The 25,206-nt window shown below is 36.6% G+C and overlaps 1 protein-coding gene across 1 annotated transcript in view; it reads right to left on the reverse strand.

The window, feature by feature from the left end:
- Positions 1-25,206, reverse strand: part of LOC150089896 (GMP reductase 2-like) — a 136,104-nt gene that overhangs the window by 110,504 nt on the left and 394 nt on the right. The window lies entirely within an intron of this gene.

Genomic DNA, 25,206 nt, shown 5'->3' on the forward strand with positions numbered 1-25,206 from the left:
AGAATTAGGCCTCCAGACCTGTATACAGAACTCAAGGTGTCGTCTGACCATTGCCTTATACAAAGAGATAATCACCTCCTTATGCCTGCTAGAAAAGTTCCTGTATATCATTGACAAGACACCATGAGCTACTCTTGTAGACCGTCTGCACTGCTCAGAAAACTTCATATCTGCCAGAACAATAACCCCCAGGTCCTTTTCATTCTCTACCACTGTCAGTGTGGTACCACAGAGTTGATACGTTACTCTGGGATTTCTGCTTCCCATATGTAATACTTTACATTTGTCAATGTTAAACTTCATTTGCCACCTCTCAGCCCATCTGCTCAACTTTTCTAGATCCTGTTGCAGCAGTGTACTATCATTAGTGTCATTAACAACCCTGCCAACCTTCGTATCATCTGCAAACTTGGACATTAAGCCTGATATATCATCATCAGTATCATTTATAAATACAGAAAACAACAATTGACCCAACACTGAATCCTGAGGGACTCCACTAATAACATTAATCCACAAAGAGCAGTGTCCATTGATTACCACTCTCTGTCTTCTCCCACTCAACCATCCCTTTATCCATAGCAGCAATTTGCCTCCAATATAACACTGCTCCAATTTGTGCAGCATTCTTCCATGTGAAACAGTATCAAAGGCCTTTCTAAGATTCAAATATATGACATCAAAGTTATTCTTTGCATCCAGTTCCTTTGCGAATACATCATAGTATCCAATCAAATTAGTCAGACAAGATGTCCCCTTAACAAACCCATTCTGTGTCCGAGCTGTAACTGAAGTCTTGTCTAGATGATCCTGCAATGCTTCTTTAACCAGTACCTCCATTAATATCCCTGGAACAGAAGTTAAACTAACAGGTCTGTAATTACCTGTGTCTCCCTTTGATCCTCCTTTGTGGATTGGGGTCACATTTGCACATCTCCAGTCCATGGGTACCTCACCTGAGTCCAGGGAAGCTCTCATAATTATGGCTAAGGGTTTCTTTCTTCCTTTGATATAACTGGATAGATTTAATATAACTGGATATTTATATTAAGTCCTTTAATATAACTGGATAGATTCCATCATTTAATATAATATAACTGGATAGATTCTATCCACCCCAGGTGCCTTTCTTGTATTTATCTTCAATAATTTCTCCACCACTTTACTCTCAGTTATAACAAGATTATCTAGCTTACTGCCAGAGTACAATACACCTCTGGCATTCCTCTCCCTGAATAACTGCTCATGTGTTAATATAGATGCAAAATATTCATTTAGTTTGTTAGCTAACTGAGCAGGATCATCAACAGTTGAACCATCGATATCAAGTGGACCAATCTGATTCAGCCCTTTCCTTCTAGAGTTTACGCAGGTAAAGAACTCTTTGTTTTTCTTTGCATCCTTTGCCAAAGATTTCTCATAATCTGCCTTTGCCTGCCTAATCTCCTTTGTGACTTGGTTACAGACCAGCTTATATCTGTCATAGACTTCTGTGTCACATGTTAATTTATATGTATCCCATGCATTTTTCTTCTCTGTCACATGTCTAATTAGTTCATCTGACATCCATTTAGGCCTAAATCTTGAACAACATTTCTTTTTTTTGGTATGAAAAGCCTAGTAGCTTCCAAGTTTAATTCTTTGAATGCTTCCCATTTTGAATTTGTTGTTGGTAACATCATCAGTTGGTCCCACTGTATAGAATTTAAATACTGTCTCAGACCATCGTAGTTGCCTTTAGGAAAGCAAAAGCCCTTCCCTTTACCTCTGATGGTAGTTACCTCTTTGAGTAAATCTCACTTCAGCACACTGTGATCACTGCCACCTAGTGGTTCCTTTTTCTGCAGATTCTTGATGCATGAAGAATCACTACTGATAATCAGATCAAGAGTATTACTCCTTCTAGGTGCCTCCCGAACATGTTGCTGTAAAAAACAATCATCCAATAAATCCTCAAAAGCCTTGCTAGTGTGTGAGTAACCAACCCACTAATTCTAGTAAATCTCTGGGAAATTAAAATCCCCCATTATAAGATACTCTGATTTACTGGCCCACTATTTCTCTGCACAATTCCTCATTATACTCATCAAATTCATTCAGCCTATAACACACACACCTACTCTCATTTTTCCTTTCCCAGTGCTTATGTCACACCAAACAGACTCAACATTGCATTGTCCCCAACATCAATTGGATGCACTTCCTTAGATTTTATGTGTTTCTTAACTAATAGAATAACCCCTCCTCCCTTTCTGTCCTATCTATCCTTTCTGTACACATTGTACTCACAAAATTCCAGTTCTGCACTGCTTATGTCTGTGTGACACTATGTCTCTGATATCCCAACAATATCTGCCTTTGATGTCTTGACAAGCACTTCAAGCTCATCGAATTTATTAACTATACTCCTAGCATTGGTGTACTTGCAAGTATACATGCACCTGTTTCTATCCTTAGTTACCCTAACACAGCCCATGTATTTACTTGTTCCACTATGACTCCCAGCAGTCCTGGAAATCCCCATTGCCTTGCTTTCCAGGCTGCTGCTCAACTGCATTTCAATAGAAGTAGTGCAAGAATCACTTTTACCTCTGCCAGCGGCTACTGTTAATCTATTAGTCCGTGTATCCCCCCCCAAGCTAGCAGTTTTCCGACCCATCTAACTCTGCCTCGATAGCATCAGCAAATATTCTTGCACCCTTTCTATTTAAGTGTATCCCATCCCTGTAGAAGCAGTCTCTCCCGTTAATAAGCACAGACCAGGTTGAGAAAAATTCTACCTCTTGAGCCTTGCACAATCTCTCCAGGGCCGAATTGATCGACAAGGCTCTCATCATATACTCCCTCCTATCGTGTCTGGGCAGAATTGCAGACACTTTCAAATTGAACCCTAATTCACAGCTTTTTTTCAACAGTGACCTGTACTTGTTAAGTAATTCTGCCGGTCTCCTACTCTTAATGTCATTAGTGTCAACGTGTACAACAATATCACCCTTTGTGCCCTTAAAAGATGATATCTGCTCTGCAACGTCATGAACCTTAGCCCCTGGTCCTGTTCCATCTATCCTTTTTGCATAATATGTTCCCTGTTTCCCTGACAATAGAGTCACCTACAACAACTAGTTCCTTTGGGACCAGCACATTCTGCCTTGGGATTTGCCGCTGTGTTGCTTAATGTTCAAGTGGAAACTCTGGCATTGATGTGGACAACTGAGAGTTTGTGGGCCCTTCAATTTGAATCCTTTGAGGCATCCACTCTGTCCTTCAAGCTCTCATATAAGCCCATTACAATGCTGAGTTGGCGTCTGATTTCCTTGCACTTCTTACATCGTGCACACACATAGACAATCCCCTTGGCAATATCATGTCCCGTTCCTGATTGTCCACAAACATCAAACAAGCAGTGCATTTCAATAGACTGTGATTCAGAGGACAACTGCCCTCCTCAGTTCTCCCCTGAGCTACAGCACTTCCATTATTTTGAGCCTTTTGCTTTGCTGCTCTGGTCTGAGTCATGATTTATATTCAAGTTCAATAAAATTCCAATACAAAATATAACTCTAAACTTATATCCCAATGCAGTTATAACACTATATATATATATGTATTTTGGTATCGAATGTTATCTCCGAGTTACGATATATGACTTTCTTATCCCCTGTCAACTTATATGTATTAATTTATGATGTTATGTTTGTAAAAACTTGGTCGCTATATTTATTTAGTTAAAGTACAATTCAATCGACAATGAAATTTAATAAGATTAATAAATTTTACTGATTAATTGATACTACTATACTTGCTATCTAGTTTTCCGTTAAACCTTATGCTATCTAGTGTTCCGTTAAACCTTACATTACAATGGAACATCAAATGATATGGAGCATGGCCATGTATTAGACCAGAGGTTCCCAAACCTTCTCGGTTCATGGCGTCCTTAGTGTCCCAGTAATTTTTTCACAGTGCCCCTAGGCCAAAAAAACCTAACATAGTGGTTTCTGACGTTTTAATAATCCGATTCTGTGTGTGTGTGTGTGTGTGTGTGTGTGTGTGTGTGTGTGTGTGTGTGTGTGTGTGTGTGTGTGTGTGTGTGTGTACAGTAAAATCTCATTAATACAAATTCGGTTTATACAAAGTACTCGTTTATATAGAAGCGCATACCATTCCTCTGCGAAAGGATAGGCTTTTCTATGTAAATATATTCATTTATTACAAGATTCGTTTAATATGTATTACGAAGTTCTTTTTCACCCCGTGAGAAATAAATATTGTCATTTTGTATGTTTAATACAAATCTTGGCAGAGTGATCTGATTATTGCACCCAGCCACGTGGCTCCCTACTTCCCGAAGGAGTGCACGACTTGTTAGAAATTAGTTTTGTGTAAACAAAAGCAGTTTATGGTAGCTACAACGTAAAGTGAACTCTGTAAAACATCTTTCTGAAGGATGAGTTGTTAAATTAACAAAAGAATAAAAAGTTTTTCTAAGTTTTTTACATGCACTCTCTTGCTCTTCACGGGAATAAGGTCAGTTTCAATTGTTACCCCAGTTCAAAGAGTCTTTTGCTATCGTATACAGCAATCTATTTTTTGTGCCATTTTATCTGAGCTTTTAGGTTTTTATCTTTTGTCTTTAAATTAATTTAAAATTTGTTTATATTAAACAACTTTTAAATTTTATCTAGTGTTATGACGACAAAACATAGACGGACAGAATTAAGCCTGGAAATTAAACTAAAAATTATACAAGAGGCTGATAGGATGGAAAGAAGCAAAATGAACATTGCTAAGGAATATAACATCCTTTTACCTACTTTATCTACAATACTAAAAAACCGAAAAAGACTTGAAGAAGTGCATGACAATGGAGCAGTGATGAAAAACAGGAAACAAATTCGTGGTGCAAAACATGAGGAGCTTGAAACAAAACTTTTCAAGTGGTACCAACAAATGTGTGCATCTAATTTGCCAATATCAGGTCCGATTTTTCAAGAAAAGGCAAATTATCTAGCTCAGCAACATGGGATTAGTGACTTCAAATGCAGCAGTGGCTGGCTCCAAAGATTTAAAAACAGGAATAACATGATTTCACGAAATGTTTGCAGTGAGTTTGGATTAGCTCACAAAGAAATGGCTACAGAGTGGTTTTGTTCTGTACAGTCCATCCTTGAAAAATATGAGGCAAAGGATATTTTTAATCTTGACGAGACAGGTTTATTATATAATTTGCTGCCAAACAAAACATTTGCTGTTCAAGGAGAGCCTTGTCATTGTGGAAAATTAAGTAAACAAAGACTCACTGTTCTGTTATGCTGCAATTCAGATGGCAGTACAAAACTACACCCACTTGTGATTGGTAAGTTTTCCAAGCCAAGATGTTTTAAAGCAGTTAACCAAATTCTCTCTGATTATGAGGCCAATAGAAATGCTTGGCTTACGGTCAAAATTTTTCAGTCTTGGTTATCAAAATTGGACAGAAGAATGGCTTCAGAAAAAAGGAACATTTTGATGATTCTAGACCGTTGTACAGCATATTCTGCCGAGACACTTAAGCTGACAAATATACGGCTGTTGTTTTTACCCCCCCCAGTACCACCAGTTTAATGCAACCACTGGATCAAGGCATTATTTATAACCTCAAGAGAGCATATAGAGCCCACCTGATAAGGTACTTGATCTGCAACACAGAAGGAGGGAATAATTTGCAGTCAAACTGGAATGTCTTGGACGCTATCCATAATCTTGTTATTGCTTGGGAAAGTATTACATCAAGTGTAATAATCAACTGCTTCAGAAAGAGTGGCTTTGGAGAGAACGTCATCGAAAAACATGGTCCAGAAGACAAATGTGTTATCAATAGTGAGAAATGGAGGAATTTGAAGGAGCATATGAATTTTGTTGGTGAATTGGAAGAGTTTGTGAAGGTGGATGATGAAGTTGCTACCAATGCAACGCCAACGCTAGAAGAGCTGCTGGGTACCAAACAAAACGATGCTGTTTTTGTTACCAGCGACAGTGAAAGTGAAGAAGCGTGCACACTGCCATCTAAAAAAGATGCCCAAAATGCACTGAACATAATAGAGAATATGTTGGCCTGCAATAATGTTGATAAAGAAACAACTTTGCATTTGATAACGTCTGTGCTGTAGTTAAAAATGCATATAGGACAAAAACCGTGCAAACAACATTGGATTCTTTCTTTAAATTTGATTAATTTATTAAAAAATTATTGGTTTATATGTCTCCTTTTATATTAAGATTTAGGCGCCTCCGTAGCCAGGTGGGAAGGAGCAGCAGTGCGTAGCACACGCTTCTTGATTAGACCGGGGTTTGAGCCCGTCACCACCAAATACGGAGGATGCGGAAAGGTCAGGGAATGACCACCGCATATCCCGGAGCAATATGGCCTTAGTTGCTAATGCTCCTAAAAACCAAATAACTAACTAATTTATATTAAATTGTAATTCTTTTTACCGTGATACTAAAATATTGTATATATCAAAATATATACTGTACAATATTTTCATTTCCGTTAATATTGCTTCTCTTAGTTTATCATGCAAATAAAATAAAATCTTTAAAAAATATGTTATTCCTATTATTGTACTGTTAGACAAGGCTTTCGTTTTTATTTTATTTTATTTTTATTATTTTATTTTATTAAAATATCAAAAATAATAATATATCAAAAATAAATTAAATATAATTAATTTATTTTTGATATTATTATTTATTATTATTTTTAGATATCCAGTATGTACCAAAAAATAAATAAATAAATAAATAACAGTAAAATTTTGACACTTTTGGGGGACCTTGTTACTACAAACCCTGTTATTACAAAATGTGAAAATTTAGGTCCCTTGAACTTTGTATTAATGAGATTCCACTGTGTATATATATATATATAATATTTTTAAAAAAAAATGTTATGATAGTTATTAAATATAATTATAAACAAAATTACAAATTATATATACTTATATAATAATTTTATTCTTTATATAGAAGTACTAAATAAAGATCAATTATAGATCACCATAAAATTAAAAAGATATGGTACAAAGGATACCGTACACCTTTTTATAATGAAATAAATATATAAATTTCAAAAAAAAAAAAAAAGTTTAAATAACTTAAATCCAAATTACATGGAACCCTTGGAATGTTGTTGCGGCATGCACTCTAGTGTGCCACGGCACCCCGGTTGAAAACCACTGTATTAGACAGTGAAGCACACGCACGAGGTTGGTGAGCATTATGCAGACAGTTGACTTTCAATGGAAGACAACAATGTAATTATCTACCTGCATATTTGTAGTGATGTAATTGCTCCACCCTTTTCTCTCATTGGCTTGAATAAGGGACATATTTACCCCGCCCTCTTCTCCCATTAGCTCAAATAAATGATGTATTTACTCCATCCTCTTCTCCCATTAGCTCGATTAAATATCAGTAGAAGGAAAATTTTTTTAATGTATAGAGAGATAATAATATGTTCGCTCCTCCTCTAAAATTATTACAACTTCAACAACAACAACAGCTTGCAAAAGTTTGCTTGGGATGGAGGACAGAGTCCTATAACTAGTCAGTATTCAAGTTACTTGGGAGGTCAGATAAGCCTAAAACAAATTACGAGAAGTATTTGGCTAGGACTGCAAAGAAATGCAGCAAGGAATCCTTTGGATATGTTAACAATAGGAGACAGATGAATCACATTGGCACATCGATATGATATAACTATTGATGATCCTGTAACAACCACTCATTAGCATTAGTAGAGGCATTTGATGCAAGAAAGCAAGCTTATGCAGCATCAGCCAAAAAAAAAAAAAAAAAAACCCACTTCCACTTCACCCCTCTGTTCGTTCAAAATACCTGTCCAGCTGAGCCTTAAACTTATTTAGGCTATCAACCTCCACTACAAGGGATGGAAGTCTGTTCCACCAACCAACCACCCGCTGGCTAAAGGCAAATTTCCACACGTCTGTCCTACAACTGTCTTTCCTCAATTTGAATTTATGCCCTCTCAGGTGATTATTCTGAGCTAGAGGAAGATTCCCATCAGCATTGAGCATGCTCAAACCATTCAAGGCTTTATACACCTCTATCAGATCACCTCACTGTTGCCTAGTCTCCAGACACTGTAATTTGCAAAACTTAAGCCTTTCTTCGTAAGAGCACCCCTTTGTTCCATTCACTAATCTTGTTGCCCTTCTCTGTACTCGTTCCAGCAGCTCTACATCCTTCTTGAAATGAGTCCTCCAGACCTGTATACAGTACTCTAGGTGTGGCCTGACCATTGCCTTATACAAGGGAATAATCACCTCCTTATCCTTGCTGGAAAAATTCCTGTATATCATTGACAATACTCCATGAGCTACTCTTGCAGCCCGTCTGCACTGCTGAGAGAACTTCATATCTGCCTGCACAACCACCCCCAAGTCCCTTTCATTCTCTATCACTGTCAGTGTAGTACCACAGAGGTGATACGTTGCTCTGGGGTTGCTGTTTCCCATGTGTAGTACTTTACATTTGTCAATGTTAAACTTCATTTGCCACCTCTCAGCCCATCTGCTCAACCTTTCCAGATCCTGTTGCAGCAGCATAGTGTCAGTAGTGTCCTTGAAAACCCTGCCAACCTTTGTATCGTCTGCAAACTTGGACATTAAGCTTGATATACCATCATCAATATCATTTATAAATACAGAAAACAATAATGGACCCAACACTGAGCCCTGAGAGACTCCACTAATAACATTAGTCCACGATGAGCAGTGTCCATTGATTACCACTCTGTCTTCTCCCCCTCAACCACCCCTTTATCCATAGCAGCAATTTGCCAGCAATGTCACACTGCTCCAAATTTTGTAGCAGTCTTCCATGTGCAACAGTATCAAAAGCCTTTCTAAGATCCAAGTATATAATATCAAAGCTATTCCCTGCATCCAGTTCTTTTGTGACTGCATCATAGTATCCAATCAAATTGGTCAGGCAAGACTTCCCCTTAACAAAACCATGCTGTGTCCGAGCTATAACTGAAGTCTTGTCTAAATGATCCTGCAGTGCTTCTTTAACCAGTGCCTCCATTAAATTTCCTGGAACAGAAGTTAAGCTCACAGGTCTATAATTACTTGTGTCAGTCTTTGATCCTGCTTTGTGAATTGGGGTCACATTTGCACATTTCCAGTCTATGGGTACCTCCCCTGAGTCCAAGGAAGCTCTCATAATTATGGCTAAGGGTTTGCTTACTTCCTTTGCTGCCTCCTTTAATATAACTGGATAGATCCCATCCACCCCGGGTGCCTTTCTTGTGTTTATCTTCAACAGTTTCTCCTCCACTTTACTCCCAGTTATTTCAAGATTCTGTAGCTTACTGCTAGAGTTGAATACACCTCTGGCATTCCCCTCGCTGAATAACTCCTCATGTGTGAATGTCGATGCAAAATATTCATTTAGTTTGTTAGCTACCTGAGCAGGATCATCAACACTTGACCCATCAATATCAAGTGGACCAATCTGATTCATCCCCTTCCTTCTAGAGTTTACATAAGTAAAGAACTAATAAACATGTTGCATCTACATTCAAACACAAAGAAGTTTTAGAGACAGGATTATCAGATGCCTATCTAATACCGAATGGCAGTTAAGTGACTTTATTCCTTCCAGAAAGATTTTATACCTTTCATTTCAGAATGATTTTTATCTTCCACCTTCCAGAAAGAAAGGTGGAAAAGAAATTGCAGCAGCTAAAAGTGAAAAAAGTACCAGGGGCTGATAGAATCTAATCAATTATATTAAAAGAAGATGCAGTTCAACCTTTAATCATAATAATGGCAATGTCCTGATATTTAGAAGTCGTCACTACAGATTGGAGATGTGAAAATGTATCCCCTATTCACAAAAGGGAGAATGAGTCAAAGGGTGAATGATTACAAACTTGTAAGCTTGACCTCTGTTCCAGGAAAAACAATAGGGTCAGTAGTTCAAGTAATGCAGGATCACCTTGACAGGTATGCAGCTGTACAAAAATCACAGCTTGAATTAGTTAAAAGGAGATATAATCCAACCATCCTGATTAACTACTATTGGGTCATCATAAAGGAACTATATGCAAGAATAATTTTGACATCATGTACTTAGATTTAAAGCCTGTACCACAATACTGTACTGTACCACACATATGATTGTTGTATAAGGGACAATGTGGCATTAAGGATAAGTTACTACTGTGGAAAGGGGGATGGTTAAGTGGTAGGAAACAAAGAGTGGTCATGAATGGCCACTGCACCTTCATGGACTAATGTGATAAGTAGGTTAACACAGGAGTCTGGGTTGGGACCCCCCTTACTCTTTTTAATATATATTAACAATATTGATGTAGCTATTTCAAGTTTGTTGTCTAACTATATTGATAATATAAAGGTGGGCACAGTGACTAATGACAGTAATCGGGGTATGCTACTCAAACAATCTAGATAAACAAAGCAGACAGACTGAAAAGTAGAACTGAGGTTTTAAAAATTATTAAAAAAGCAAGGTACTGCATTTTCAGCAGCAGTAATCCTGGAATTATATACCATCTAAATAAGACCAAACTTAAGGTAGTTGATAAAAAGATCCAGAGGTAACAACTGTACAGTCCAACATGAAATTCTCTGAGTGCAAACAGGCTGCTAGAAGAGCCAATGAGGTTCTGTTAACAATACACAAATACTGTACTTTACCATCAGGGATAAAGAGGCAATTATCCTATAAGGCAGCGGTTCCCAACCTTTTTTTGACTCGCAAACCCCTTTCAATGTAATTTTTTTTTATTGCGAACCCCTTTCAACACAATATTTTTAATGCAAACCACTAAACCTATATTCACTGAAATCGTATAATATTTCTGAATTTTTATTATAAAATATATCCAGTACTATGTTTTTATAAGCGATATTGCATAATAATAAAAATTATTATTAAGTATTATTTATACTTTGTAAAGCAGTTATTAATCAGTCCAAACTGGATTTTGAACAGGCTAAGGGTAGAAAACTTGCTTCTTGTCCAAATGGTAGCCGACCATTCTGGTCTCTTGCCAAAGCTATTGGCCACAATTTTTGCCCATCTCTGTCAAAACCAGATGGTTCTGTAGCCACATCAGCCAAAGATAAAGCTGACCTGCTAGCATCCTATTTTTCTTCCAACTCACGTTTTGATGATCTTGGTAAATCACCTCAAACTGTTCCCAGTACACTCCATTCAATGCCTCCTGTGGTTTTCCGTTAAAAGGATGTCAGAAGGATTTTGATGAATCTTATGCTAAGAAAGCTCCAAATTCTGATGGTATTTTTACACTTGTTCTCAAAACCTGTGCCCCTGAACTTATTCCTGTTTTATGTCGTCCTTGTTTCACTTTCTTATTCCAAAGGTGTTTTTCCTTCTGCTTGGAAATTTGCTCCTAACCAGCAAGGTCCTAAAAAAGGTCACAAATTCCTTCCATCCAGTTATCATCCCATTGCAATTACTTCTACTCTTTCCAAAGTAATGGAGAAATCAATCAACTGCCAACCCTTAAACTATCTGTAATCTTTCATCTGGTCAACAATTGCCAGTATGGATTCCGTTAATGTCATTCCACTGGTGATACTCTGGCTCATGTTGTCCATCTATGGACAAATTCAACTGAAAAGTTTGGTGAAACTATTATTATTATTATTATCATTAGCCATATGGTGCAAGGAAGCCTGAGGCTTATGCTGCACCAGCCAAAAAAAATTTCTGAATTACTCTGAGAGAGAGAGAGAGAGAGAGAGAGAGAGAGAGAGAGAGAGAGAGAGAGAGAGAAAGAAACAAGAGTCAGAAGTAGAGGGGATTCATCAAGAAACAGAAGAATGATGATATCCAGCTCAGGACCCTGGGTGTGCCAAGCCCAAACTCACCAGATGTGAGTCCCTGGGGTTAAACTCAAGCCATTGCTTTGATAGTTCAAAAGGCATTTGGTTGTGTTTGACATAAAGGTAAGCTTCCATCCTATGGTTTACCAGCTGTTCTTTGTAACTGGGTATCCAATTTTCTCTCTGGCCTCTCACTGCAGGTGATGGTAGATGGCTGTCTTCTAACTTCTCCACTAATACTAGTGTTCCCCAAGGTTCAGTTCTTTCTCCACACTTTTCCTCTTGTATATTAATGACCTTCTTCCATTGACCGCAAATGCTATCCATAGTTTTGCTGATTATAGACATTGCTTTCCACATTCCAGTTTGAGAAACCTTGCCCTGCTCAAACAGCTTCAAATTCTCGAGTATCCACTGCCAAATCTTGAAATGTTGATCTCCATGTAATTCTCCAGTGGGGCAAAGATAACTTAATTTCAATCCTTCTAAAACTCAGTCCTGACTTATATCTTACAAAAAGGATTCTTCTGCTCCTATGCTTACCTTTGATGATGCTCCGATTTCTAGGCAAGATCTTGGGGATTACCCTGACTTCTAATCTCTTTTGGCATAAAGCACATTACAAATATTGCTTCTTATGAATCTAAAAAACTGGGTGTTCTCTTTCGCTCTTGGCATTACTTTTCTACCAATAGAAAAGTAACGCCAAGAGATGAGAAAAGTTTCACATCTCTACAGAAATCGCAAATCCGGCCTACCATGGAATATTGTTCCCACATCTAAGGCAATGCCCTGAAAGATTCCATTCAAAAGAGGGCTGTTAGGTTAATTAATGTCTCATCTGTAACAGTCTCTTCACTCTGTCTCATAGACATTCTTTTCCTGTTGCATGCCTTTTCTATAGATACTTCCATGGGCACTGTTCTTCTGAATTGGTTTCTATAATTCCCGCTCTCTCTTTCAAAGCGCCGACCAGGCTAGCCGAGTGGGTAAAGTACCTGCCCGGCAACCCAAAGGTCGCGGGTTCGATTCCCGCCTCGGGCTTGGATCAAAGTACTGCAAAAACCTTGGGAGGTGAAATATGGCCACAGAAGCCGATGCGCCAACAACTACCAAATCTTTCAAAGCAGTCCGAACACGTGCTGCAACTAGTCAACATCCTTTTACTGCCCAAGTTCAATCCCACAGAACCAACTTTTCTTCTTCCTCATTTATTCATTCAACTTCTGTTTTCTGGAACAACCTTCCTTCATACATATTTCCTGAAAATTAAATATACAGAAGTTCAAGTATAATTTAAAGAAGTATTTTCTTTCATATTTTCAAACTTAAACCTGTGCACGGTACTAAATACTATAGGTTAAAAAAAAAAGTACCTATACATAACAATGATCCTTGAGAATGAAAAAAATTTAGTGTGGAAAACATATTTATTTAAAAAAGGTTGTTTATTATTATTATTATTATTATTATTATTAGCCATATGGTACAAGGAAGCCTGAGGCTTATGCTGCACCAGCCAAAAAAAAAAAAAATTCCCGAGTTACCCCCTGTGTGTGTGTGTGTGTGTGTGTGTGTGTGTGAGAGAGAGAGAGAGAGAGAGAGAGAGAGAGAGAGAGAGAGAGAGAAGTACAAAGGCATCACCAAGAAAGAGAAGAATGATGATATCCAGCTCAGGACCCTAGGTTTGCCAAGCCCATACTCAAATGCACTTCCATCATTTCTACTACCCATGTAGCATGCATACATTGTTTGATTATATCTCATATTGTGAATACCTTCACGAGTTGCCGAGGAATTGCACTGCTTTGAATAAGTTAGACTTCACCAGTGGAAAAGGCTAATGTTACTCATTCTCAGTGGATACCACCACTCAGACAGCAGTGTTTGAAAAATGGTACGGGATAAGATATTCTGTTATCCACATTCTGTCCCTATTGGACTTAGGAAAGCAAAAAATGTGTAGGAAAGTGATAGTAGGAGAGGAAGAAGAAGAAATGGTTTCGAAAGAGGACAGGAACAGTTACTCCTCATACTCACCACTCAAAAACTCATCAAATAGGGCAATACTTCCCCTGTAGAGAAGACAGTTGTCACCTATTCTCGGAAACTCCGTGATTATCAAGCTCTCCATACGGTACCGTTTCGAAGCTTGTTTTCTTCTCCTCAGTGGGTGAGCAGGTACCCTGATGTTGAAATAGTGACAACCCAGTTATGAAGTAGTGACAACAATAGTGACAACCCAGTTGTTGTTGTTGAAGATAAACACAAGAAGGCACTGGGGTGAATAGGATCTATCCAGTTATATTAAAGGAGGCAGCAAACCTTTAGCCATAATTATGAGAGCTTCCTTGGACTCAGGGGAGGTACCCATAGACTGGAGATGTGCAAATATGATCCCAATTCACAAAGGAGGATCAAAGGCTGACACATGTAATTATAGACCTGTGAGTTTAACTTCTGTTCCAGGAAAATTAATGGAGGCACTGGTTAAAGAAGCACTGCAGGATCACCTAGACAAGATTTCAGTTATAGCTCGGACACAGCATGGTTTTGTTAGGGGGAAGTCTTGCCTGACTAATCTGATTGGATACTATGATGCAGTCACAAAAGAGCTGGATGAGGGAATAACTTTAATATTATATACTTGGATCTTAGAAAGACTTTTGATACTGTTGCACATGGAAGACTGCTGCACAAATTGGAGCAGTGTGGCATTGGAGGAAAATTGCTGCTATGGATAAAGGGGTGGTTGAGGGGGAGAAGACAGAGAGTGGTAATCAATGGACACTGCTCATCCTGGACTAACGTTATTAGTGGAGTCCTTCAGAGTTCAGTGTTGGGTCCATTACTGTTTTCTGTATTTATAAATAATATTGATGATGGTATATCAAGCTTAATGTCCAAGTTTGCAGATGATACAAAGGTTGGCAGGGTTGTTAAGGACACTACTGATGCTATGCTGCTGCAATAGGATCTGGAAAGGTTGAGCAGATGGGCTGAGAGGTGGCAAATGAAGTTTAACATTGACAAATGTAAAGTATTACATATGGGAAACAGCAACGCCAGAGCAATGTATCAACTCTGTGGTACTACACTGCCAGTGGTAGAGAATGAAAAGGACCTGGGGGTAATTGTGTAGGCAGATTTGAAGTTCTCTGAGCAGTGCAGACGGGCTGAAAGAGTAGCTCATGGTGTCTTTTCAATGATATACAAGAATTTTTCTAGCAGGGATAAGGAGGTGGCTATTTCCCTGTATAAGGCAATGGTCAGGCGACACCTTGAGTACTGTATACAAGTCTGGAGGCCTCATTTCAAGAAGGATGTAGAGCTGCTGGAACGAGTACAGAGAAGGGCAACAAGATTAGTGAATGGAACAAAGGGATGCTCTTACGAAGGAAGGCTTAAGTTTTGCAAATTACAGTGTCTGGAGACTAGGCACTGGCGAGGTGATCTGATAGAAATGTATAAAGCCTTGAATGGTTTGAGCATGCTCAATGCTGATGGGATACTGCCTCTTGCTCAGAATAATCACCTGAGAGGGCATAAATTCAAATTGAGGAAAGACAGATAGGATAGATGTGCGGAAATTTGCCTTTAGCCAGTGGGTAGTTGGTTGGTGGAACAGACTTCCATCCCTTGTTGTGGAAGTTGATAGCCTAAATAAATTTAAGGCTCAGCTGGACAGGTATTTTGAATGAATGGAGGGGTGTAGTGGAAGTTTTTTTTTTTTTTTTTTTGGCTGATGCTGCATAAGCTTGCTTTCTTGCATCATATGCCTCTACTAATGCTATTGCTAAGTATAACTCCACAATATGAGAGATGCTTTTGGTGTTCATGGTTTAATTTAAAAACTATTTCTTAATTAAATATCTAAGAGTATGAAAAAGGTCAAGAAATAATTTTAAATTAAACCATGCATACCATCAAGCATCTCTCATATTGTGGAGTCATACTTCATAACTGGGTTGTCACTATTGCAACAATAAGGTTCCTGCCCACCCAACGATGAGTAAGCTAACAAGCTTTGAAACGGTCCCATCTGGATGGTGGTATCCACCGAGAATAATTAGTTATTCAGAGAAGTGCAATACCTCAGCAACTCGTTTGTGAAGGTATTCACAATATGAGATGTAATCAAACAATGGATGTATACTACATGGGTAGTAAAAATGATGGAAGTGCAGCACCCATGCGTAAACAACCTTTTTCATAATTTTGGACATTTAGTCAAGAAATAGTTTTAGATATTTATTTAACATGAAATACTGTAAGATAGTAAAGTAATTATAAGGAATTGTGGGATATGTGGTTTCTTTCTTTGGCAATTCTTTACTTTTTATTTAATTTTATTTTACTTTATTGTTTATTATTAGTTATATTTTTTAGTTTACAATAATATACCTATGTAAATCTAAGCAGATGGCAATACAGAATTTTAGTGTGAACCCCCTGGAAAACTTTCGCAAACCGCTGCTATAAGGCAACTATTAAGCCAGCAAGTAATGGCCCCTATTTTCAGTAAAAATGGCAGTGAGGTTCCTGACAAGGGCCCATTTAAAAAAAAAAAAAATTTGGCAAACATTTTGGGAATTTTTGAATTCTTCTTGAGCAGCGCCAATATTTCATCTTTTTTTTTTTTTTTTTTTTTTAATGGATTGCATATCTACTGTATGTAACTTTTTAAGTTTTAAAAAAATATTCAAATTTTTAATACATGCAGTGTGTTTTACGTTTTTTATTAAAAAAAATAAAATAATAAAAATACATTAAATTTGCTAAAAATAAATTACAAAAAAATGTATTACACATAAAGCAGAAACATCAGTGTATTACTTATCTTCTATTTCCAATTTAAATGGCTGTTAAGTGCGTGTGAAATTTCAAACTATGCATGCACTTATATTTCTGATTATTATGCATATAAATATTAAAAAAATTATAAAAGCATATCATCTATATTCAATGTTATTAGTTACTTCCATTTTCAAACTTATTTCAAAATTTATTTCAAATTTGGTGCCTTTAACGACATATGAAATTTGAAACTATGTATGTTGCTTCTCACAAGGTAGCAGCCATTTTGAGAGAATACTGGGTTTTGTGTTACTGTCATTGTGCTGTGAAAACAAGAAATCTTTCAAAAACAATTATGGTAATATGGCCAGTAGATGTTTATTGACCTAGTAAGAGAGGAAAAAAAAAAGTAACCCGACACTATAAAAAAACAGAGGCACTTGGAGCAAATTGGAGCAGAATGGTATTAAGGGTAAGTTGCTACAATGGATAAAAGGATGGTTAAGTGGGAGAAGACAGAAGGTGGTAATCAATGGGTGCTGCTATTCGTGGACTAATGTTATTAATGGAGTCCCACAGGGTTCGGTGTTGGGTCTACTGTTGTTTTGTATATTTATCAATGATATTGATGAAGGTATATCAGGCTTAATGTCGAAGTTTGCAGATGATACAAAGATTGGCAGGGTTGTTAATGACAGTAATGGCAGGTGCTACTGCAACAGGATCTAGATAATTTGGGCAGATGGGCTAAGAAGTGGCAACTGAAGTTTAACCTTGACAATTGCAAAGTACTGCATATGGGTAGAAGTAACCCCAGAGAAATGTACCAACTGTGTGGTACTACACTTAAGGTGGTAGAAAATGAAAAAGACCTGGGAGTAATTGTGCAGTCAGATATGAAGTTTTCTGAGCAATGCAGACAGGCTGCCAGGGCAGGTCATGGGGTTTTGTCAATGATATATAGGAATTTTGCTAGCAGGGAAAAGGAGGTGATTGTCCCTCTGTATAAGACAATGGTCAGGTCAGGCCATGCCTTGAGTACTGCGTACAGGTCTGGAGGCCTCATTTTAGGAAGGATGTAGATTTACTTGAGCGTGCATGGAGAAGGGCAACATGATTGGTGAGGGGAATGAAGGGATCCTCTTACCAAGAGAGGCTTAAGTTCTGCAAATTGCAGTGGCTGGAGACTATGCACCTGCGTGGCGATCTGACTGAGGTATATAAGGCCTTGAATGGGTTGAGCACGCTGAATTCTTATGGGATCCTTCCATTTGTTCAGATTACGAACCTAAGGGGGCATAAATTCAAATTAAGAAAGGACAGATGTAGAATAGATGTGGGGAAATTTGCCTTTAGCCAGCGGGTGGTTAATTGCTGGAACAAACTTCCATCTGTCGTTGTGGAAGTTGATAGGTTGAATAAATTTAAGGAGGAACTGGACAGGCATTTGGAGGGAATGGTGTGATTTTTTTTTTTTTTTTTTGGCTGATGCTGCATAAGCTCATACACTTGCTTTCTTGCATCACATGCGACTACTACTACTTGTCCAATGCTATGCCACTCTTCAAGCAAAATCCAATGAGTTACAAAAATGGTGGCGGGCAACATTTTTGCAACTGTTTTGTATAGAAATTGGGTTCTCACACCCAATTTCTATACAAAAACTGTAAGAAAATTACTTCAGAAACTATTGCAGTAAAATTTAACTATATTTAGGAACGTAAAAAATTTTCAGAATTTTAATCATTCCTTGCTTCACATTGTGAATACTAAAACTTTACTGCATTGATTAGTTTTAAAACAGTGTATTAAACTGGATTAAAATTTAACATTTAAATATGGAGATACCACACATTGACTGATAATTATGGATCATCTTCAATGGATTTGGAAACTTTACTTACATTCCAAAAATTAAAAACTACTATTAGGAAACAGCATTTTAAAACTAACAGGAATAATTAGTATTAGCGTTAGTAGAAATATATGATGCAAGAAAGCAAGCTTATACAGAATCAGCCAAAAAAAAACTTCCCATTTCACCTATCCATTCATTCAAAAGTTTATCCAGTTCTTCCTTGAATTTATTTAAGCTATCAACTTCCACAACAACTGATGGACGTTTGTTCCAGAAATCAACCACCTGATGGCTAATATATATTAATAGTGGAAAATGATGCAAGGAAACAAACTTATACAGCATCAGCAAAAAAAAAAAAAAAAAAAAACACAATGCACATCAACTGTCTAACCCTTCTAATACATTGTCTATTAATTAAAACTACCCACTTCCACAATGCCAGATGGAAGTTTGTTCCAACAATCAACTACCCACTAGCTAAAAGAAAATTTTTGTATATCTATCTGCAACTATCCTTTCTTAATTTAAATTTATGACCCCACCTATGTTGTGTTGTCTGAGCAGGAGGCCTACTCAGTCCATTTAGCCTACATTCAATCAGATCTCCTTGCAGGAGGAGAAGAGCATCTTTCCAGATGTTACTAAAGCCTTTCTTGTTAAGAGAATCCTTTTGTTCTGCTCACTAATCTCATTATTGCCCTTCTCTGTGCCTATTCCAACAATTCCACATCCTAAAAATGAGGGTTCCAGACTTATACAAGGATAATTACTTCCTTATCCCTGCTGGAAAAATTCCAGTATATCATTGACAAAACCCCATAAACTGTTTTAGCAGTCTCTCTGTGGTGTTCAGAGAACTTTCTGTATGAACTGCACAATTTCCCTCAAGTTGTTTTTGTTCTCCATTACCCTCAGTGTTTACAGTTGGAATGTTATTCCAGGATTACTGCTATCCATATGCATACCTCACCTTTGTCAGTGCTAAACTTTAATTACTACTTATAGACCATCCACCCAATTTTTATAATTTTGTTGCAGTAGCATACTCTGATTATAGTAATTAACCATCTTGCCAACCTTTGTATCATCTGCAACCTTAGACATTAAGCCTGATATGCCTCCATCAATATCATTAATAAATATAGAAAATAACAATGGACCCAGCAGTGAACCTTGGTGGGGGACTCCGCTAACATCATTCCAAGAAGAGCAGTAACCGCTGATAAAAATTCACTGTCTTCTCCCACTCAACTATCCCTTTATCCATTGCTGTAATATGAACACTGCACCAATTTGAACAGCAGTCTTTTTATGTGTAACAGTATCAAAAGCTTTTCTGAAATCTAAGTATGTGAGGTCAAAATTATTTTTTGCATCCAGTTTTATAACAAAACTGCAGTATGGCACCTCCGTAGCCAGGTGGGAAGGAGCAGCAGTGCACAGCACACGCTTCTTGATTAGACCGGGGTTCAAGCCCGTCACCACCAAATAAGGAGGATGCGGAAAGGTCAAGGGAATGACCACCACATATTCCCAGAGCAATACGGCCTTAGTTGCTAATGCTCCTAAAAAAAACCAAATAACAAATAATAGCAGTATCTAATTAGTAATTAGATACTGCATCACAGTATCCAATCAGACTGTTCAGACGTTGAACCTTAAATCCATGCTTTGATTTCTTTAATCACTGATTACTTCTCTAATTAGTGATGCAGGACCTCTCAATTAATACATTATGAAGGCAGAAGTTTATTCAACATCAATTACTTTTTGGGTGAAGGCAAATTTTCACATATCTGTTGTGGAGGGATACCTAAAGCAGCATGACTTTTAAACATATTAAAAGAAAATATGGAATTTTTTCAAAAAATTATAAAATTAATAAAATAAAATTTATTTATAAAATAATAAAAATTAACAAAATTTTAGATTATCTAATATTAGTTAAAAGCATAGGACTATCTTGTCCTTTTGTTTGTTTGTTTTTTTTTTTTTTGCCTACACAGTTTCAAAATGCATAGAAAAAAACAATTCTTTATGTTTCAGAGCTGTTGTTGTTGTTATTATTTGGTTTTTAGGAGCATTAGCAACTAAGGCCATATTGCTCCAGTGATATGGAGTGGTCATTTCCTGACCTTTCCGCATCCTCCATATTTGGTGGCTCACGGGCTCAAACCCTGGTCTAATCAAGAAACGTGTGCTACGCACTGCTGCTCCTGCCCACCTGGCTACGGAGGCGGCGCCTCATGTTTCAGAGCAGATTCAACTCCAGTTTTTCTTGACAAGTTAACTGGGTATTGCATTATTCAACTCTGAAACAAATGGCACTACCAAGAGGTGATACATTTCTTTGGAAATAATACAACAGACAGACAGTAACAAGAATAAAAATCACTATGAACAAACATTAACTTGTCAAAATGGTAGGGTTTTTTCTGTTTGAGACACAAGTCCAACATTAATGTACGTATATAGCAGCAAAATGAAATGCTTCTTTTAATAATCTTGGGCAACTAATTTGGCAGCATTGTATAGTAAGCCATGTATGATAATACAAATGCAAAAGTGCTCATGTTGCATATTAGACAATAACATAGAATTTTAATGAAGGTATAATTTGAAAATGTATTTTTGATTTCTTCCTGATAAAAACGTAAATCACAATATGCATGCATACACATTATAATATATATTGGAAGCTGTGCATGTAGAAAAAAAAACACAGTTAATACATTATTTACATTAATCATTTAAGCAGATAATTTAAGTACCATTTTCTTGTCTATAACAGATTTTTCTAGGTAAGAACTTTGTAATTTCTTTACTGGAATCATCATGTCAGAGATATATAATATCTTTGTTGTGATCATTTTTACATGGATGCTTGATGCAATGCCCATAACAGAAAAAATGCTAGGGGTTATATAACAGTGCAATTAATATATCATCTCTTAAATTCAGAAGACTTTTTTCGAGTGATCACTTGAAAACACAACATGCAATTTACCCAGGGCCAGATTTACACATAAGCTAAACAAGCTACAGCTTAGGGCCTCATATTACAAGGGGCTTTGCTCCATCTTAAAAAAAATTTTTTTTTTTAAGATTGTCACAGGTGAACTGTAAGAGAGAGATGAGGCCTGATATATCTTATAGCCTAGGGCGGCAACAAGTTTAAATCCGGCCCTGATCTTACCACAGAATGTAATGTACAGAAAATGTTAAAAAAAAAAAAAAAAAAAGGGGGTAAAATCTACTAAGAGAGTACTAATAAATAGCATTTTGCTCTCTTATTCTATGTGGTTATAACAAATTATGCTATATAAAGGTATATTTTGGACTTCTTGTTGATACATTCACAATATTGGCATGCAGGGGCACTAGTCATGTGCTAAAGGAGATGACTCCACATAAGAATATTATAAATGGTTTTCAATATTTGTAAATGGAAAAATATACCCCCCAAGAATAAAAATCACTATGAACGAACATTAATTATGTTCAAGGAAATTAATTATGTTCAGATGAATTACAAGCAGAGAGGGGAAATGGATAAAACACACTGCAAAACAATTCAAAGAGCAACAAGGAATGAATACTCTTTAATTTTTATATGTATAGCAATTAATTACATAGTGCTTAAGGATTCCAGTTAAAAGGATACTGTTTCCTTCCTTCCTTCCTTCCAGCAGTAGTTTTGAAAGAGTACCAAGTAATATTGCAAGAAGTTCATATTTTTTATATGGCCATTGGTGATAGATTATTTAGATTAGTTCCAAAAAAAAGTTTTAAGACTGTTTTAAAATATTATTTTTAATACATATTATGTGATTAGAAAATACAGATAATTTTTTTCCGAGATTATCTACATTCACCGATGGGCAGCATGAATTTTCTTGTACTTTAGATGAATCATATCATTAACTTTCCAGTTCTTGTGCCTTCTGGTAGAAGACAAAAATGCTTGCATAGTATCTGTCCAACCAAAGTGAAATATTTTTATATCATAAATCTAATTTTTAACAATTCTGGGCCAGCTATGGTCCAGTGTTAACATGTGGACACAAATAAGGAAATTGTAAGTTCACGCCCGTATACTGCCACAGAAAATGCATGGCTCATTGTGCACTGTGGCATTGAAAATCCAGTTGCCTAATAATTCAATATGTATGCAGTCACAATTAATTTGTAAATTCTTCTGGCTTTGGCTATCTAGAGAATAAAAATAAAGTTATTTATCTGTTTTAAACTAGACAAAATATTTTTTTATTATCTAATAAATTCAATCAAAAAAAAATAACAAATTAATAATACCAATAAAGAATGTTTTGATATCATGCTTTAGGAATTACACCAATTAGCTTTCTGACTTTATTCACCAATACCCTCATAACAGCTGCCGCAAATTAAAATGCTGTGTTCTAAACAAATAAATTTTTCACACATCCGGCACCTGTACTTTGTCATTCTGTTCTTTTTTCTGCTGCAAACGTAACAACGCTTTCTTTTGTAACTTGTATTGGACATTTGTTCCATCTCCTTTTTGACCAGTCCAAGTTCTTCTACTTTCCTCTTGATACCTCGTGGTAAACTGGTAATAGCATGTCGTGTTACTAAGTGCTCAGAAGTCAGTTCAAATGCTAACCTTCTCAAAAATTTCTTTCTTTCAACGTACTCAGTATTCTTATTTCCAATATAGATAATCTGTCCATTAATTCCTGCTATATTCAACATGCTGTATAAAATTACCATAGGCCAACGCCGTGTTTTCCTTGCACAATTATATGTTGCACATAGCTCAGCTACCATGTCCACCCCTGATTTTGTTGCTTCATATAAAGTAATTATCTCAGGTTTCTGTAAGTTTCCTGTATTTTCATCAATATTTGCATCATGGTGCTTTGTTGAAAGAATAAGAATATTTTTCTTAGGTTCTGTGATATAAGAAACTAATGTGCAATGTTCTTGAAAGCCAAATAGACTTGTATATTTATCTCTACCCTTGGTGGAGATGAAAGCAGATGGGATTTGTTTTTCAGTTTTGTTTATTGTACCAACATATGTAAGTTTGTAATTTTTCACCAAATCTGTCACAAGATCATAATCAGTAAAACAGTTTTCTGCAGTTATATTGCGTCCTGAATCAGTAATAGTTTTACACATTCTTTTGACTACTTCTGAAGGGCTGTTATCCACTTGGAAAGGACCATTTGGTTGCTTTCCAGCATATATTTCAAGATCAGCAGTATAAAGCATTTTTGCATCCACTAATGCATACATTTTAATTCCATATTTTTCAGGTTTATTAGAAATGTATTGTTTGAAACTGCATTTTCCACGAAATTTCTCAAGCTTTTGGTCAATGGTTGCATATTCACTAATGGTATATGATTTTTGGCAGTTTTCCACAAATAGATCAAAAATATCCCGAACAGATGCTAGATTGTCAATCATTTCTCTTGCACTTCTTGTTGCTTTTTCATCAAAATGTAAAGCTTGCAGGAGAAAGTTAAAACGTGACTTTGACATTACTGAGTGGCACAACTCAATACATGCTCCATCAAGGTACCATAAGTCTGTATTCATTTTACTGCATTTAATAAGTCCAGATAAGTACAGCAAACCAAAAAGGGCTTTTATTTCTGATTTTCCTGTGTTTTTGCAATCAGTTTCTCTGCCATATTTCTCTTTAATTAAATTAATATATTCATTTGTGCAGTCAACAATTATATCCAAAATATTGTCAGTGAACAAATAACTCCAACATTCTAATACAGTTTTGCCATTATTTGCCAACCCCTTAACACCTGGCAAGTGGGTGCTTATTTTTCTTTGCCAGCCCAGAGAATTTTTAGCATTTTTTCTTCTTGACGGTTGTGACAACCACTTTGTTGTACTGTCTTTTCCAAGATAGAATTTTGAGGCAGCAGGTTCATTACATTCTTCATCGTTTGAAATTTCATCGTCGGTTCCCGTTTCTATTAATCGTAATTCGATTGCATCTTCTTCTTCATCTTCACTCTCATCGCTTCCGGGAGAACACTCTGAATCGGAAATTTTATCAAATAAGTTGCGTGCATAGTCGGCATCTGTTTGTACATTCTCTTTTTTATCCATTTCAGATTTCAAGGCAACTTGTTCTGTTTCTATTAATCGTAATTCAATTGCATCTTCTTCATTTCCACCGCTACCTGGTGAACACTCTGAATCAGAAATTTTATCAAATAAATTGCGCGCATAGTCAGCGTCTGCTTGTAAAGGCTCTTTTTCATCCATTTTAGATTGCAAGAAAACTAAAACGTTATGTTAATAAAAGATGTAGCACGAAACATTCACTTATTAACCTTTGTTACACCCCGACTAAAATACGAAACTATAGACGGTAGCACCGGAGTGGCGTCTATCAGACTCCAACTGAACAAAATCTTTTGCGAAATAATATACAGAAACCAAAACAAAAGTATTAATTTAGAGATAATTGGATGGAAAGACGCATAACATAAGATGATCCGATACCAAAATTAATTTTTTGATAACAGATAAATATATACACTGCGTATATATCAGACACCACAGAAGTGTGAAAGAAATGCTGCTATTCAGCACATCACATATTGAGTTGCTGAACAAATATTAAGATAAGATAAGATAAGATGTTCTGAAATA

This window comes from Mastigoproctus giganteus, chromosome 2 (genome assembly GCF_048544385.1).
Source record: "Mastigoproctus giganteus isolate SK-2022 chromosome 2, ASM4854438v1, whole genome shotgun sequence".
In the NCBI taxonomy this organism is placed as follows: domain Eukaryota; kingdom Metazoa; phylum Arthropoda; class Arachnida; order Uropygi; family Thelyphonidae; genus Mastigoproctus; species Mastigoproctus giganteus.